Source organism: Corvus moneduloides, chromosome 7 (assembly GCF_009650955.1).
Source record: "Corvus moneduloides isolate bCorMon1 chromosome 7, bCorMon1.pri, whole genome shotgun sequence".
Classification (NCBI taxonomy): domain Eukaryota; kingdom Metazoa; phylum Chordata; class Aves; order Passeriformes; family Corvidae; genus Corvus; species Corvus moneduloides.
In genome coordinates, this window is record NC_045482.1 from 39,119,925 (window position 1) to 39,134,821 (window position 14,897).

The following is a 14,897-nucleotide window of genomic DNA, read 5'->3' on the forward strand; positions in this document are numbered from 1 at the left end:
AGCAGCTGAACATGAGCCAAGGTGTGCTCAGGTGGGCAAGGCCAAGGGCACCTGGCTTGTATCAGCCATAGTGTGACCAGCAGGACCAGAGCAGTGCCTATCCCCTGTACTGGCTCTGCTGAGGCACCTGCAATCCTGGAGGCAGTTCTGGGACCCGCTCAATGAGAAAGACACTGAGAGGCTGGAGTGTGTCCAGGGAAGGGACTGGAGCACCAAGAGTGGCTGAGGGAGCTGGGGGAATCCAGCATGGAGAAAAGGAGGCTCAGGGGGGACCTTCTAGCTCTGCACAACTCCCTGACAGGAGGGGGTAGCCAGGGAGCATTGGGATCTGCTCCCAGGGAACAGGGACAGGACAAGAGGAAATGGCATCAAGATGTGCCAGGGGAGGCTCAGGTTGGATACTGGGGAAAATTCCTTCATGGAAAGGGTTGTCCAGCCTTGGCACAGGCTGCCTGGCACTGTCCAGGGCAGTGGTGGAGTCCCCACCCCTGGAGGGATTTAAAAGCTGTGTGGATGTGGCACATTGGATTAGTGGTGGCCTTGGCAGTGCTGGAAGAATGGTTTGACTTCATGATCTTAGACGGCTTTTCCAACACAAACCATTCAGTGTTTCCATGTGGGCAGCAGAACCTCCCTGTGGCTGCAGGAGACAGAACACAGAAGGCTCTTGCCCCATGGTGGAAGCTCAGGCTGTGTGGAGATATTGCATCAGTACAGGGGTCTTAGGCAACCCACTGACAGATGGCTTACTCAAACAATGAAGCAAGCACAGATACTTTTATATTGATCTGCAACTTCCCAGTACCTTTGAAGCCGCATGTGTATTTCCATATCATTTGTTGCCTTGTGGGGTAAATAAATTCACCAGAATGCAACTATCAAGGATTAGCATTGCCCCATGGAACAGCTTTCCCCTGCAGAGCCTGCATACAGCAACATCCCTTAAAAAGCCCTCATTCACAATGTCACTATCTATGGTTCACTGACCATGCCACTGCTGGGAGCACCTGGAAAGTAAAGTGTGCAATTCCACACGTGCAGAGAAGCAGCACACAATGAACACGTAGGGGTTTGCAGGTCCATGAGCCACTCAAGGGAATGCTCAGGTTCAGGTTTCACCTTACACGAACGTGCCCAAGGCACTGCACAGGTATCTGCTCAAGACACTTACACATGAATTACTGTGGCTTCTCACGTATCTCACATATAAACAAAGGTGTTATTTTATTATGCTACACATTTCCTTGCTGTACAGGTATTCTTACATGGCACACAGACAGCTCCTATCAGAGGGGAACACTGCATTCTGTAACTACCAGGAAAAAGACTCCACTGCACAGCTGCAAAGCTCCTTAGACACTTTCCCTGCCAGACACAAGTCATAACTATAGACAACCCTGAATACCACTCTGCCAAGGCCATTCTAGATGCCCACAAAGTGAGGAAAATCCCCATCAACATCTGGTGACTTCATCTGTGCTGAGACCTGGGGCTTAGGAGGCAAGCAAAGCACCCCTGCACATCCTGCTGCCAGACATGGCACTTTTCCCCTGGAATGGTTCTCTCTCCAAAGACAGTAGACTCTCACATCTCAACACAGAACTGCAAATGAAGATACAAACTCTATCCAAACAGAACACCTGGATTTATCCAGCAGCTACGAGTAAGTCCCAAAACACAAATATTTTCACCTGAGAGATTATCAGGAATTGCCTGTAAAAGCTGTTCCTGAATAGTTTAGGAAAAAAAGATTAAAATAACCACACAAACCCAAAATGCACACAGTAACAGTGACTTACTTTTAACTTACTCAAAGCCTACCTCTCCAAGCCTTGGCCTGCTTTCCTCCAACCAGCACTACTGCGTTTATTCCAGATGTTATCTGTGCAGTGTGTGATGAAGGAGCTCAGGGAGAAACACAAAACTTGCAGGCATTTCAGGATTGCCCATCACACACTGCTCCTCTTGTATCTTGGTCTGTCCTGACAGGGGGAGAACAAGGAGGATGGGCACAAACACTCAGCCCCACTCCCATGTGCACAGCAAGGGCACAGTCTGATACGGCACCAGTCAGTGTCACTGGGATTTGGTTTGGCAGCCCCTGGGGACCAGCGCAGGGCACCGCAGAGCCCATCCAGGCGCAGCCCCAGCGCACTGTCATGGCCCGAGCAGCTCCTGCCCCAGCAGCCCCCAGCCCGCAGTGAAAACACAGGGCCAGCCCCCGGGAACCCACAGAGCCTGCATCACCCCTGCTAAACACAGTGCCAGCCCCCGGGAACCCACAGAGCCTGCATCACCCCTGCTAAACACAGTGCCAGCCCCCGGGAACCCACAGAGCCTGCATCACCCCTGCTAAACACAGTGCCAGCCCCCGGGAACCCACAGAGCCTGCATCACCCCTGCTAAACACAGTGCCAGCCCCCGGGAACCCACAGAGCCTGCATCACCCCTGCTAAACACAGTGCCAGCCCCCGGGAACCCACAGAGCCTGCATCACCCCTGCTAAACACAGTGCCAGCCCCCGGGAACCCACAGAGCCTGCATCACCCCTGCTAAACACAGTGCCAGCCCCCAGGAACCCACCGGGCCTGCATCGCCCCCTGCTCTCCAAACAAACATCACTTTGCTGGAGAGGTGCATTATAATCTCAACGAGAAACCGAGACAGTTGAACTCACAGTCTAAATGAGATCACTGACTGCTAATCATTTTCGAATGCTTTTTAGTAACTAGTTAAATATTACACAGCTTGCCTGTTCGGAGTTTCTGCAGAACACTCCAGCCAACCAAAACAAACATTTTCAAAAACAAATCTTTGGCTTGGCTGTCACCAATAAAAATCTTAATTTTTCCTTTAAAAAGCTGTTTGGGGGTTTTTCCTGATTGCCCCTGTTTTTCTTTACACAAATTTTAAGTACTCATTTCTTTATTCTGGCTTGCAGAGAAGCCTGGGTCTGATAATGTGCACAGCTTTTAGAGACCATCTCTCACTGGGGCAAGCCCTGCTGCAAGATAACAATGTCATCGTCTCTCTACTGTCTCAGTGTGTTTTCACACATGCAGGGACCTAGAGAGGTGCAAATGCTTTTTATTCACGGTCCCTGATGATATCAGGCCAGATCACTCAAAGCCAAACTCTGAGTGAGGTGAAGACGCTGCTGGAAGCTTCCTCAGCCACAGCACTCTCCAGGTGACCCCTCAGTTGTGTTGATATTTCACTCCAGTGAGGACCCTCATTTGCACATCAATAATCCCAGCGAGATTTTGCAGATTTACCCTGGGTAAATCTGAACCTCCAGAGTTATTTTCACAGAGTCATCACCACAAGAATATTCTACTTCTGTCCTTTAACCCAAGCACCTTGCCCTGAGTGCAGTTTGGGGGATTTTGATAAAAATCAGCCAAAGCTTGGTTTTTTTAATCAATTTCATTGCATTGGCAGAATAATACAACGGCAGCATGACACAGCAAACACAGCCACTAGTTAAAATAAAACCATCAAAGCTGGAAATACTATAAATATATATGTATTTGTGTACATATATAAATCTATAAACCTGAGGAGGACAGGAGCAGGAGAGACACAGAGGAACACAGTACCATGGCAGGGGTACCGAGGAGAGATAGGATAGCCTGGCTTCACACCTCTGGCTCACTGCTCAGGGATTACACTGGGATTAGAGCGGCATTCTTCAGGAGTGATGGGCTGCTACAAAGTCGGAAAGGTTAAGGGACATAGAAAAGTCAGGTGTTCATTCTGCACCCCACTTACAGCTTAACTGCTCCTAGCCTCAGCCAGCCTAAGAAAATCAACCAACATTTACAGAGCAATCAGACTGAGAACAGAAGTTCCTGACACTCCATAAGCACGAGTCATGAAACAGTATTTCCTCTCAGCAGAGCATTTCATTAGCTATTACTCTGGAGTCCAGAAAACTGAATGCAATTAGCAGTCCCAAGAAGAAGTAAACACCCTGCTGCATGAGAAAGTCAAATCTTCAGAGATTATATATACTAAACCACCCCAGAATTTTAGCAGTACTGCTCTACAGTTTGGTCTTGCCTGTTTGGACAGGACAGAGACACATTATTCTGTTCTTAAATCCAAGATACAAACAAACCAGGTCCTACTAAGGCCTGGTACTCCACAGCCTCCCGTCTCCCACTAGCACTGTGCAAATGGGACACTCAGGAGCAGGGATGTACAGAGCCTCATGAAATCCAGAAACAACACTGAGGGGCACTCGTTGTTAAGGGGAACACAACCCAAAGCTGACTTGAAGAAGGTAGTAAGGTGAAGATCAGTTGAGGCTTTTCTCCATCCTTGAACTATTCAGTGGTATTTCTGTTCCTCCAACATCAGCAACATTAACCTCAGTGCTAACCTCACACCACAGCTTTACCCTGTTCTCTCCCTCCACCATGATCCTCTCTTTTCTGTGCTCCAGCTCCCTCAAAGCATCCTGCAAGCCGTCCCCCCTTCTCACCTGAGGCTTCATAAGGTACCACAGCCTCCACCACAGGTCTCTGTTCCTCTCAGATCTTACCTGTGGCAGTCTCACCAGTGACACTGATCCATCTAAAATTCAAGCCTGTGTGCTAAAACAGCTCAAGACCTTTACAGATCACTTTGTCCTGGCATTCCTCAGTTGCTGTTACAGCTGCGTCTACCAGGCAAACCCTTGTGTCCCTCCTGGTATGGGAGCTCCCCATCACAGTCCTAGCTGATGTCCATCACTGCCTGCTATGCATCCCTCAGTCCCATCATCAGGCACCTTGTCACCTCTCCGAACACCGAATTCATCCCAATTATACACAATTCTGACACTTCTTTCCAGAGCTGTTTCAAGTATTCCCTTTCCACCTATTTAGCTGTATACTGTCAAACTCATGCATCTCATGTGGCCTTGCCAAACCCAACTGTACTTGCAGATCTTCAGAAAACCGTTCCACAGACTTTTGGTTTAATTGCTGCTGCAGAAGCCAAAAGCAGCCAGTCTCATCCCTATTTAGCAGCTAAATTCCCAAGGCTGACCTCACATACACTCAGCTGCAGATGTGAAGCACAATGAAAGCTAAAGCTCTCTTTTGGGACCAGTCTGGCTTTGGAGCTCTGAACAGACTGCTCAAGAGCAACACACCTATCCCCCAGTTGGGAACAAGGCCACACTCATGATTCCAGCGAGCTCATGACATATATCCACTGGCTATTTCCAAGGTCCAACATCTCCACATAGAGGATCCAGCCATGACTGTGAATGTAACACACTGAGGACAGTGAGTCAAAGATAACCTTCACCAACTGCTCCTGAACACAGGAAGCACACAAATATGCTTTGGGCCAACAGCCCTCCTCATTCATGGGCTGTGATGGAGCAAGAGATCATTCTGAATAGGACACAAGGCAGCACTTGTTCACACAGAGCAAGTGACCATCCCAATCTTTTTCCAACAACATCAAGCCATTTTCCTCAGAGGAAAACTCAAGTTAAAGGAGTGCATTTACTTCCCACAAATAACCTGCTATACAAACTGTTCCTACAAAGGGTCAAAAAGCACTAAAGCACTGTCAAAGGCATGAGGAAATAAAGTTTGGATACTCTGGATAGTAACTGTCATCAACCTGTCAGCCAGATAATGCTAAAGGAACGGTTCAACAGTCAGTACAAAAAGGTTTCCATGTCCCTACCACTCACTGCTCCATAGAAATGGAAAGCCAGGTTGGTCAACAGGGCCACATCTGACCTCACAGAAACCTTCAGCATTTTCACTCATCTCCTGGCCATAAGACAGACTCTTCTGGGTTTCATGCTCTAAAACTTTCCACTCAAAAAAAAAAGCAGCATCAAAACCCTACCCCAGGTTCTCACCAGCATGGCTCTAATTGTGAGTCCTCTGAAGTTAGCAGGAGCACAGCTGCAGAGAGAAAGCAGAAGCTGCCATGTCTGCCTGTGAGCATGCAATTAGGCCAGAAATCATCTTAACTTCAGGTGGACTAGACACTAAGAAAACCACAATAAAATGGACTGAGGCATCCAAGTTTATTCTCAGAAAATAGGCCAGACCAGGCATGAAAACATCTGGGCTTGGCTTGAGTCATGAACCACATGAGCAAGACACCCCACTGCTGCCTGCAGGCCCGAGTGAGGAATGTGAGCAGCACAAAGGTAGGCAGCAGCAGTCTCCCACACCCAGATTCCCCTTCTGCATCTTCCTCCACCAAACATGCAACAGGCCCTTGATTCTGACGTGTCTTGCACAGCCCAGTCCAATGGGATTTCTAAGGACAGTTTTTCTGGAGCATCAGGCAATGCATACACGATCACAGCTGGTCAGCCAGCCAGCCAGCTCCAGGCACGTACTCCCACTTCTGAGGCAAAAACAAGGCCAAAAAGGGTTAAACCATTCCAATCCTGGCCTATGCTGACACGCACGTCCAGCTGGCCAATACTGTACATGCTCCAAGGATCCCTTACTCCACTACACCAACACAAGGCAGCTCCCCTCCCTCCCTCCCTCCCACCCAGACCCTCGTTCCAATTACTTACACAAGCTGATGAGGACAAGTTTATCCCAATTCTAAGCAGCAAACAGCCAAGACTTCAGGTAGCAGAAGGATTGCAGCAGCTCAGCTCCTCTGTCCCTCAGATGAGCCAACGTCAGCACTATTCTCCCTTTCAGCTTTACAGTAGTAAGGGAAGTGAACTGAGCATCCTCACCAGAACTGCTCTCCGAGGCCAGAAAGCCCTGAAGGACTCTATGCCCCGTGGGGGAAGACAGGCGTGGGGACAGGCCATTGGCCGGAAACTGCTACTTCCTAGACTCAACAATGAAAAAGGAAAGAAAGGAAAGATTAAGGAGGAAGTCACAGAATTGCAGCGATTAATTAAAAATAATCTGCTCATACATATTAGAAATAAACCTGACAGGAGGAACAGGTATGAGAGAGACACAGGACACAGTATATTTATGTATTTAATATAACACAGAAAATGGACAGACTATTATACATATAACCTACGGACTAACCCAGGAAATCCCTTTTCTGGCCACCACATGTACTCCTAACATGCATTTCAGCACTCTTACTTCAGAGTGGATTGAGCTTGGTCCCCTCACTGGAAGGTGCTACCACATATGGCTCCAAGCTGCCCAGAAGAGGCTGAGAACTTGACGCCCACATTTCAGGACGGAGCACATCTGCTATACAACAGGAACAGAGCTTGCAGCTTAGTCTCCTCCAGAAGAAATCCAGCACACACATGCCCAAACCACGCTGCAACTCACAATAAATGGAGTTCCTGGTGAGGACAAGCTTCAAAAAATCCACTGGTGCTCCAAGACAGAGGCCCAGTGTGGGTAAGAGCCATGGAGCCACCTGACCCCAAAAGCATGTTTGACCGACAGCCCTTCACCTCAGCTCTGCATCCCCCAAAACCCACAGGCAGCTGCTGAGGGTAAGCAGGGCACCAAGAGGGGTGTTGGGGGCATGAAGCAAGGGCGGGTAAGAATTAACTTTTAACAGGAAGAGGGGGGTTGCACACCTGAACCAAGCCCGCTGCCCCCCACAGAAGTCAACGATCCGTGTCACGGTGTGGCCCCAGCCCGGCAGCTGTCGGCTCCCACAGCTGGCACTGGGCACTGCCAATCTGGGACTGCTTTCCAGGGACAGCCGCCCTGGCTCTTCAGCAGTGCATACACCATTAATGAAGGTTTTATCTCTCCCTTTTCCTGTCAGCTCAGATCCAGACAGGCTGACTCTGTTAACATTAAGAATGCTTATTTTTCCCCTATCCATTATCTCCAAGCCAAAACAACATCTGGAACTTCAGCTTGCCATACAAAGAGAGACAGATTATAACTGGAAAAAGCTACACATCAGCTTCCCAAGCTTTGTATGTTTCTGCTTTTATCCAAACTTCCCACATGTACCTTCCAAAACAGCTTCACAGGGAGAAGAAAGAAGAACTGAGTCCTTTGGAGAGACTCCCAAATACAATGTAAGGCCCCTTCCATTTCAGAATAACCTCAAAGGATTATCAGAAAAATAACAGGAGCAAAACCGATAGGAAAGTTTAGAGTAAGAATTTACCATCTTCTCCTTACACAAAAGAGAGGTGACATACCAGTGACCTAGAAAAGGAAATTAAACAAAGAATATTACTGGTGTGTGTTACTTGATAAAGTAATGGAAGAAAAACCTGGCGCCATTTCAGACTACATAAAGGTCCCACTTCAACAGACAGCTGTCTTCAGTGTCATTTAAGTGTGCTTTTTGCTTAGATCATGGTCAATGAATCATGAAAATCAATACAGATGGAAAACATAAAACCACGCTGCAGACAGGCTCAGCAGTGGAGCGTGTACCAACTAGCACCAGCCTCGGCTGGAGAGAGACGTGCCAAATAAACACAGACCAGTTTTTCCAACAACATTTATTTAACTCTTAGTAGTTAATTAACAGAAGTCATGACTACTGGTTATTTTCTAACCAGCCATCCCACTGCAGTTACACACTCCAGGCTCACCACCAAAGCTCTCCTCTCCTCCGCGTGTGCCGCCTCTGCCCCAGCGGCCGGTGCTCCCAGCCTCACCCACAGCTGGCCTCCAGCCCAGCTCCCAGCACAGCTGGGCACTCAGGGACAGCCCATGGTGGCCAAGACGTTCTCCAGAATGGCCCGGCTCCGCTGTCCCGGAGCACCCACCACCCAGCATGTGGAGCTGCCTGCCAAGGCCAGCCTAGGTGCTGGGCCAGCCCTTCCCAAGGCCACGATGCCTCTTGCTAAGCAACAAATGCTCTCAGAGCAGGAATTTTCATTTCCCAGCCCCCCTGGATGAGTTACCCCCCTGCTGATCCCGGGCTGCAGGAAGCTGCCATGCTGCTGCCAATTGGAGTATTATTTTCGGCTGACAATCACATAAAACCAATCTGAATGGCCAAAGCAGAATGAAGTGTATGTTTTCAAGAACAAACAAAACAAGTGTCACAGGTTTCTGTGTCTAGCATCAGAGTTTTAACATAACACAGAGTGGAGCCCAATTAAAAGAGTTCTCGGTGAACGGAATCAGCCATGTTGCAAGTGGAAGAACAGGGAGCCAACCCCCACATTGTATCAATGCTTTGACAGTCTCATAGCAATGACCATCAATTCAAACACACAGCTCATGCCAGCTCCAGCGAAGCAACAGCAGCATAAGCTCAAATGGTAATTTGCTGCTGAATACAGACAAAAACTCTATGCAACACTCAAAAATTAGTCATGTTTTAGCAGATTTTTGCTTTGCACCCAGCTGTTGCTTGTTCACAAGGCACCTACTCACGTATTAGCCATTTCCCCTCTGAAAAGCAGGATTAACTCACAGCAATGGTAGTCAGCAGCAGTGACACTTGGCCCGCCCAGCCCCTGTCTCCGTGGGTCCCCAGCCTACCCTGCAGCAGCCAGATACTCCAAAGGAAGCTGAACACTGCCAGCAAACAAGCAGATCTAAGCTGAATAAATGAATTATCAATGCTTTTAATACATTATTTTTCTGTCAGTTGGCTGAAAAAAACAGGAATTACTAAATCATCTCCAAAACCCCCAGAACTGACTGAATAATATGAACTCACTTGACCGTATGAGCTAGTAAAAACAGAAGTCACCCCTACTGATCTGCACAGCCCTTTGTCTGGGAACATACACCACAAACATGGACAAGACTGAGTTCCTTTGTACCAGAGCTTTGGGCTGAACTGTCCCACTGTGGTCTGGCAGCAAGGACTTCCCCTGTGTCCCTCCCACCATTTTCAGGACAGATCATCTAACATTCCTCATGGCTTCCCAGAGCAAGGATAATCACAATCTGGGCTAGCAGAGATTGAAGTTAAAACCAGTGAGCTATTGTGTGAACTTGGTTGTTGGTCGGGTTTGTTTCTCATGAAGAGACATTTATGCAGTCAAACAAAATCTGCTCTGCCTAGGATGTCCCTGGATTCAAAGAGCACTGCAGCAGCATTCTCCCAATATCCATTTCATGGACCATGCAGGAAACCAAAGTGTAGCTACCTACACAAGTTACATGGCAAAACTACTTTAACCAAGAAAAGCTCTTTGATTTCTTCTCTTTTTCTGTTCCCCTTCTTAACACCATGATCATTTCCACTCACTCCAAGTGCCAGGATGTCCCTGGATTCAAAGAGCACTGCAGCAGCATTCTCCCAATATCCATTTCATGGACCATGCAGGAAACCAAAGTGTAGCTACCTACACAAGTTACATGGCAAAACTACTTTAACCAAGAAAAGCTCTTTGATTTCTTCTCTTTTTCTGTTCCCCTTCTTAACACCATGATCATTTCCACTCACTCCAAGTGCCTCAAAGTGATCATTTGGGGAAGACAAGGGTTGCTGGACACCAGTTAACACTGACCTACTGATACAAACACACTGCTGCAAGAAACCCTACTACTAACAACTGAGCTTTAGCCAAGAACTCTGCTAAGAGATGACTCCTCACCCACAGCTGCTCAGAGGGACACCTGTTTTTGGACCTGCAACTGTACATTAGCTCCTCCAGCAGCAATAAACCCCACATGTCCCTGCAGCACTCTGCTCCCTTGCTCTGGAGTCCTGCCACTGTCCCACCTCCACACAACCAGAGGCAGACAGGCTCCTTTGGCACCACAGGTAAGCCTGGAGCACAAGGCAGGTCTCACCTGCAAACTGCTGGGAACACAAATTCCAAGCAAAGGCTCTGCTCCATGGTCTGTATTTGACCATACCAACACAGCCTCAGTGCCCCTACCTCCAGGCGAGGAGGAGAGGGCAGGAGATGTTTGAACAGCTCTGTTGTCAACCATGCAAAGGCCTGAGATGTCACTGCACCATGACAGAGGTACCAGCAGCACCAGCTGAGAGCAGGCAGAACAAGCAAACCCAAAACCACTGAGTTCCCACAGCAGGGCTGCAAAGAAATCAAACAGCTTCAAAATAATTCCGCGGTAAACTTCCCAGGGGCAGAGTTGCCAAACTAGCAATTCTAGGGAGGGCTGGACAAGCCAGAGCTCTCTGCAGGTCTGCACGGCTCCCTGGGAGAAAGCAATCCCTGGCCACCTGAAAATCCAGCCAGGCTGCACAAGCTGCTCCCAGCAAGGAACACCACACTGACCAACTCCAGCACTACATGGAGGATTTCGCTCCACTTGAGCTGGGATGTACTTGGGATAGAAGTTTCTTCAGACTACTACCAGGAAAAAAATAGCTACAGAAATGCAAAATAAACCCAACTGAGTAATTGTGTGAGCATAATGACTCGAAATTAAAGGTTTTAAACAAACAAAAACAAACAAACAAAAAAACACAACCCACACATTTGGAATTTTACATGGTTTTCTGAAATTTTTAAAACAGCATTTTACATTTGTTCAGGTAGAATATTCATTTCAGGTTTTGGTGTGTATTTAAATGCTTCCAAGTTGATCAAGGTGATTTAAGTTAGGAAGTTGAGTACAATTTAAATAACCAATTTTAGATCTGACTTTGTACTTATTTTTGTTCTTTTCTAAGAAAGGTTTAATTGCTGTTGAACACAAATTAATACTAACTAAATACAGGCTTTAAAGACCATTTCCCTCTCCATCCCTCTACTCCAACACCCAGGAACTCAGGTCCCCATTTTTTATGGAAAAGGATACATTTGTTTTGATTATTCACTCTTATAAATACAATACTTTAAAGTTTATTTTTAATTGGAAAACAGGCTTACAGCAACCTGACTGTGCTAATCATGCAAGAAAAATTATCAACACCTTTTGCCACTAAGGCCCAATTACCAGCCCAAGGACACAGGACCTGCAGCTCCAGAACTGCCCTGGACTAAGCCAGCCAGGTGAGCTTGTCTGGGTGACCTGGGCAGGGGGAGACAAGACCACCCTGCTTCTCAGCTCAGGCATCAGCTTTGCTGCTTTTGGGAGTCCCAGTGGACGGCCCCCACCAGCCCACACACTACTGTGACAGCGTGGAAGATCTGAAACACTCTTTACAAATCTCTGACATGTTAGACTGGGAGGGAGTGTTCAGTCACCTTTAAACCCTCCTCATGATGCAGCTGGGATGAGCATTTAACCAACTTCATTTAGCATTTACTGTGGGTTTTTATGAAAAACAAGTAAATAAAAAACACAGATTAAATTAAACCCAAAACAGTTCAGCCATTTAAAGTAATTTTAACTTTAACTTTCATACTCCAGACGCACAACCCCGAAGGTGACACCTGTTTCTGCAGGACCTTCAGGGCAGGGTCAGCTCAGCAATGCAAATCTCATTGCTTCTTCAAATCTTTCCAAAAAGGTCTAAGTTTTAGCTTGCTAGTTCTTAATTCAGAATAAAATCACGTTATTTTTTTGCATGTTCTACACGAAAAATATTTACTATGTTCCTTTACTGTATTTAAACATTTTAAATCACTTTAACAGGGAAGACATGTTCTTTGTGGGCTTTTTGTTTGTTTGTTTTGTAAGAAAGTGGCCTTTCAAGATCAGAGAATCAACAGAATCTCCCTTTAAGATCAGATGCTCAAATATTTCCTTGGTGTCTCAGGAAACTGACCAAATATAGCACCAGAAAACCCACCTTTGTGCTCAGCTCTAACTCATACTGGCCATACAAGCCTATTTCCTTTAGCCTTGGTTTGCTTCTTGATACAGTACCTGCTGTGGCCTCTTGACCCATAATTATCTCCCACAAAGAAGGTAACACATCAAGCACTTTCTTCCTTCAGCTGTGGTCCTAAGTACAATTTGGGTAAAACCTGCAAGCTGCACAAAGCAGTCAGCTAACACACTTACAGACATCTTTCAAACAATTATGACATGCAAGTGTTTTTGGCTTGTCCAACATTCATTTTTTAATTAATATGCCATTATGAACTCAGGTGCAGAAGAATCCCTCATTCACATCTAACCAAACACACCTGTGGGACTGAAACAAGATCAATCATGTCAAAAAAGCCCTAAGATTTTTGGAAGAATATTTCAGAACTTTGAGCAAAAAAACCCCACATTTGGTATTCTTTCCCACTGCTGGCACACCAACCCCTAAGAGACTTCATTTACAGCCTGTGGGTCACTGCTGTTTGTGACTTTGGTGTGGGTTCAATTCCCTTCATGTTCACACTGGCCAGCGTTTCAGAAAGAACCTTTTCTACACACACTCACTTTCTGCTGCCTGAGCCATACTCCTCTAGGGGACCCCAAAGACCCCCCTGAGGAGGGTCCTGGCCAGCACAGCCCAACAAAGGACTGTGGTCTCCAGCCTCTCCACTCCAGGAGCAGAGCCCTTGTGCTTCCTACCAAGGAAAAGCTGCTAAAAACCACAGTCCCCACCCTGTGAGACATCACATGTGCTACTGAGAACTTCTCAGGCAAGGCCATCCCAAGCCAAACATAGCAATCTTTTGCTGCCACATTTCTCCTGACTTGCCAGCAAGGACCTTACCACAATGCCAGGACACCACAGCAACCAGTGAGCTGTGGTCACCAGAACAAGGCAGCCCACCTAAGACCTCACTGACATGTTTCCCACTGTTTTATCCATATTCCCAGAACACGAAGTGTGTGCAGAGGCGAACAGCACCAATTACCAGCTGACAAGCAATAACATACTCTGTTAGAGACACTGCCACATGCCTGGCCCTCGGCCACTCCCTCCTCTGACAGTGACGCCTGAATCCCACAAGGCATCCCCGAGCATCCCTCTTTAACACCAACCCCCCAGTTACTTGTAATGGGGGCCAAACACTCTCTTGGCTCTCCAGAACTCTCCTTTAGGAGACCCAACAGCAGAGACCACCTTCACTCCCAGCACAGGGGCTCTTCACCCCATAAACCCTGCAGCCCCAGTGCCAGGGCCACTTTCAGTTCACAAGCACATGAATTCCTACCAGGAGGCAGCCAAAAGCTATGAGTGAGGCTCCTTCCCTCCCCAGAAAAACAAGGGTTTGCCAATTTGTTTTGCTCAGTCTGTGGCACACACAGCCCTGAAGAAGTGCACATGCTCCTCTTTCCAGGTTTCCATCACAGACAGGAAAAACTGTGAATCTCTGTCTTCAAGAAGGGAACCTGTTGATGTTTTCACTCAGGTCTCAAAAGAACCATCAAGTACCAGGAGACAAACACTGCAGTCTTTCCAAAGCTGCCAGGAATGGTCCTCACTATTCCTTGCAGAAGCAGTGCAGGCACTCGCAGGAGATTTGCTCCAGCCACAGATGCTGCAGAGCAAGAACAATGACAACAGAACCCCGTGCAGAGGAACAGCAGCCTCTGAATTGCACCTACTTCACATCAGACTCAAAACACAAGCAAGCTCTCAAAATGCCTTTCTTCTGCCTCCATCTGCCGCTGTGTTGCTGTGCTGTGGCTCTATGGACCCAGCCTTGAGGAACAACTTCCCATTAATTCACCTTTTCCATTTGCTTTAGTCCACTCCCCAGAGCTCCATATACAGTAGATATTTACTTTAAAGCTAAGCCAAAGCCATTCAAACGCTAACACTTCAGGGTCTTCGATATTCCTGGTTGCACACAGGAGGGCCTCTTTTAGAATAAAGAGCGTCCACTTCGGGAACTAAACCAACATAATTATAATTGGGATGCATGTCAAAGTTTTACAAATCTCCAGACTGGAAATAAATTAGGTTTTACTCCTCACAGATCCTTTGTTACAGAAGGCATAAAAACTGCATTGAAGCCTCAGGAACCCCAATTCCTCACCAGAGATTCCAGGAACTGTGTAAGAAAATCGAGCTTCAAAACCCAGTTTGTTGCTGTGGCTCCTCACTGCATGGCATTTTGGCTTTCCTAATGGAGAAACAAGACAAAGTTCCCCCAAAATCCTGGACACTGTTCCACATGAAAGTCCAAT

The 14,897-nt window shown here is 47.2% G+C and overlaps 1 protein-coding gene across 3 annotated transcripts in view; it reads right to left on the reverse strand.

Annotated features, from left to right (window-relative positions):
• The window catches only part of ACVR1 (activin A receptor type 1), a 48,422-nt gene that overhangs the window by 25,008 nt on the left and 8,517 nt on the right, over positions 1-14,897 (reverse strand). Inside the window, exon 1 of one of the 3 annotated variants that reach the window (XM_032114523.1) lies at positions 6,548-6,780. The exons of the other annotated variants lie outside the window; for them this stretch is intronic. The gene's annotated coding sequence lies outside the window, so the exon portion shown is untranslated. Of the gene's footprint in view, positions 1-6,547; positions 6,781-14,897 lie in introns of those variants that run through there. 3 annotated transcript variants of the gene reach the window in all.